This window comes from Pteropus alecto, unplaced genomic scaffold (genome assembly GCF_000325575.1).
Source record: "Pteropus alecto unplaced genomic scaffold, ASM32557v1 scaffold12, whole genome shotgun sequence".
Classification (NCBI taxonomy): Eukaryota; Metazoa; Chordata; class Mammalia; order Chiroptera; family Pteropodidae; genus Pteropus; species Pteropus alecto.
The window spans coordinates 5,052,037-5,056,344 of record NW_006432669.1 but is presented as its reverse complement, the minus strand read 5'-3'; the positions used below and the strand labels follow the sequence as shown (position 1 = coordinate 5,056,344).

At 31.2% G+C, this 4,308-nt stretch overlaps 1 pseudogene; it reads left to right on the top strand.

Annotated features, from left to right (window-relative positions):
* The first annotated feature begins 568 nt into the window (after nt 1–568).
* LOC112476237 lies at nt 569–687 on the top strand (annotated as a pseudogene).
* Nucleotides 688–4,308: the final 3,621 nt, after the last annotated feature.

Here is a 4,308-nt window from a genome sequence, read left to right as displayed (position 1 = left end):
AGCACCATGTAAACAAATGAAAGTACACAATACATGGTAAAAGTGAAAAATAGTCAGAATTAGAAAACTATAACTCTATTAGGATAGTATGTGTAACTATAAAGTTTAAAGGAAAAGAGTATTAAAATGACTAGTTACTTTAATTTGTTAAGGAACACACAGCATAAAATAAAGTAAGTTGCAACATCAAAAATATAAAAGAAGAGGAGGTGAAAAGGTGGAGTTCAACAGGTGAATGAAGATAAATTGCTACCAGCATAAAATTGACAGTTTTATATGTGACATGTTTTATGTTAATCTCTTGGTAACTACAAAACAAAATTCTAAAGTAAATTCACAGAACATTAAAAAAGGAGAGAAAGAAACCGTGTACAACCATGGAATACCACCAATTTACAAACGCAGGTAGAAACAGAGGGAAAAAGAAACGATGAAAAGAAAACAACCATATAGCAAACAAGATGACAGTAGTAAATCCTTATATATAAAAAATAACTTGAAATGTAAATAGATTGACTTCACCAATCAAAAGGCACAGTGTATCTGAATGGTTAAAAAAACTAGACTTGTCTACAGCCACGCCACCCTGAATATGCCCTATCTCGTCTGATCTCAGAAGCTAAGCAGGGTTGAGCCTGGTTAGTACTTGGATGGGAGACTACCTAGGAATACCACGTGCTATAGGCATTAAAAAAACAAACAAACAAAAAAAAACTAGACTCAACTTATACTGACTACTAGAGACTCATTTTAGCTCTAAAGACACACATAGGCTCATAGTTAATGGATAGAAGGAGATATTCCATGCAGGTGGAAATCAAAAGCAGGATTAGCCATACTTATATCAAAATAATATATTTTAAGCCATAAAATATGAGACAAATAAGGTTATTATATAATAGTAAGGGGATCAATTATTCAAAAAGATAAATAATCATAAACAAATACACACCCAATATCAGAACACCTAACTATGTTAAGCAATCACTAACAGATCGAATGGGAGACAGGAACATCAATACAATAATAGTAGAGAACTTCAATCTCCACTATCAGCAATGGGATAGATCATCCAGACAGAAAATCAAGGAAATATTGGAATTGAACCATACTTGAGATGAAATGAACTTAACAGACAAATACAGAACATTCCATTCAACAGCAACAGAATACACATTCTTCTTAAGTGCACACAGTACATTTTCTAAGGTAGATTATATGATAGGAAATAAGACTTAGCAAATTTAAGAAAATCAAAATCATACCAACTACATTTTCTGACCACGATGATATGTAATGAGAAATCAACAACAGGAAAGCTGGAAAACGTACAATTATGTGGCAACTAAATGAAACATTTCTAAATAACCAATGGGTCAAAGAAGAAATCAAAAGGGAAATTTAAAAAAATTATCTTGAAACAAAAATGGGAAAATAACATACCAGATCTTATGAGATACTGTGAAAGAGCTGTTCCGACAGGCAAGTTTTTAGGAATACATATATTAAAAATTAAAATCTCAAATAACCTAACTTTCTCTCTCAAAGACCTCCAAAAAGGAAAATAAATTAAGCTCAAAGTTAGTAAGAGAAGAAATAACAAATATCAGAGCATAAATAAATAAATGAAAGAGAGACTAGGAAAAAGTTAGAATCAGTGAAACTAAGATTTTTTTGAAAAGTGAAGCAAAATTGACAAAACTTTAGCTAGACTAAGAAAAACAAAGAAAACTCAAATAAGTAAAAAGTTAAAAAGAGAAGACATTACAAGTAATACTACAGAAATACATTGGATCACAACAGACTACTATAAACAGTTATGTGCCAATAAATTAAACTAGAAGAAATGTTTAAATTCCTAGAAACACATAACCTAACAAGACCAAACTAGGAAGAAATAGAGAACCAGAACAGACTAATAATGAGCAAAGATGAATCGGTTGTCAAAAACCTTCCGACACAGAAAATACCAGGACCAGATGGCTTCACTAGCAAATTCTAACACATGAAGAAAAAACACCAATCCGTCTCAAACTCTTCCAAAAAATTAAAGAGGAGAAAACACTATCAAACTCCTTCAGTGAGGCCAGCATTATTCTTATACTAAAGACATTTAAGAACACTATAAGCTATAATGCTTTTTCCTGTTTTAAAAATGCTAAACACTAACATTATAATAAAATATAATTCTCCCAGTTCCTCTCTACACCTATGTCTGTGCATTTGTGTGTGTGTGTTTGCATGCATTCATGTGTGTTTTCAGTGCCTAAATATTGGTTTCCAATATGAATGCCAACTTTTAAGTATTTACAAATATTTATGAAAATATATTGCTTCTCCATGTTGCAGAGAATCATTGTCCTGGAAAAAAAAAAAAAGTTTTGTCTGGGAATAGGCTCTTTGAAAGACTTGGAGTTGATATCCATTGCTACCTACACTATACAGGTATTGTTATATTTTCAGGAAGTAAAAAAGAGACAAGCTTTTTTCAGACTTTCATTTGTCTAAAACAGGAAAGGAAAACTGTGATAACATGTACAGAAAATGACCTACGCAAAATAAAGTGTTAATGTAAAGGGGGAAAAAAGAACACTATAAGCTAACCAACAAAACTGTTGGCCAACATTCCTGATGAATATAGGTGCAAAAATTCTCGACAAAATATTAGCAAAACAAATTCAAGAACACAGTAAAAGAGTTATATAGCAAGATCAAGTGAGATTTACCCATGGGATGCAAGAATGACTCAACATATACAAATTGGTAAATATAATATCACATTAATAGAATGTAAGACAAAAAAAATCAAATAATTATCTCAGTAGATGCTGAAGAAGCATCTAACAAATTGCAAAATTCTTTCTCAATAAAACTCTCAACAAACTAGGTATGAAAGAAACATAACTCAGCATAGTAATGGCCAGATATAGCAAACCCACAGCTAACATACTCGATGGTTAAAAACTGAAAGCTATTTGACTAAGATAAAGAAAACGAGATTCCTACTCTCACCACTCTTATTCAATATAGCCCTAGCTAGACGATTTGGCAAGACAAAGAAATAAAATGCTCCCAACAGGAAATGAAAAAGTAAAATTGTTATTTGTAGATGATATAATTTCATATATAGAAAATCCCAGACTCATTTGAAAAACTCTTGGAACTAATCAATGATTTCAGTAAATGTGCAGGATATAAAATTAACATACAGAAATCTGTTGCATTTCTATACACTAATAATGAAACATCTGAGTAAGAAAGAAAGAAAACTATTCCATTCACAATAGTATCAAAAATAAAATACTTACAAATAAATTTAATCAAGAAAATGGAAAATCTGTACCATAAAAACTACCAGACTTTGCTGAAGGAAGTTAAAGAAGACACAAATGGAAAGATGTCCCATGTTAATAGATAAGAATTTTGTTAAAATGCCCATACTACTCAAAACCACTTATAGACTCAACACAATCTCCATCAAAATCCCAATGGCATTTTTTGCCAAAATAGAAAAAAACACTCCTAAAATTTGTATGGGACCACAAAGACCCTGAATAGCGAAAGCAATCCTGAGAAAGAAGAACAAAGCCAGAGGTGTCACATTTCCTAATTTTAAACTATACTACAAAACTCTAATAATTAAAACAGATTAATAGTGCCATAAGAACAAACACATAGACAAATGGTACAGAATAGAGACCCCAGAATGAAATCTCACATATACAGTCAACTAATATTTGACTAATGAGGCAAGGACACCCAATGGGGAAAGGATAATCTCTTCAACAAATGGTGCTAGAAAAACCTAGATAAACATATGAAGAAAAATTAATTTTGACCTCATCTTATGTCACTCACAAAAATGAACTCCAAATGGATCAAAGACAAACATGAGACCTGATATCGTAAAACTCCTAGAAGAAAATGTAAGGAAGAAAATCCTCAACATTGATCTTGGCAATTTTTTTTTTTTTGATATGACAACAAAAACACAAACAAAAGCAAAAATCAACACATGTGACAACATCAAACTTAAAAGCTCTTCACAGCAAAAGAACAGTTAAATGAAAAGTCAAATTTTTGCAAACCATATCTAAGTGGTTAATATGTAAAATATATAAAAAATATACAATTCAATAACAAGTAAAATCTGATTTAAAAATGGACAAAAGAACTAAATAGACATTCTCTCAAAGACATCCAAATAAACTATAGGTACATGAAAAAATGTTCAACTTCACTAATCATTAGGGAAATGGAAATCAAACCCACAATGAGATACCACCTTACACCTGTTAGAATGGCCAT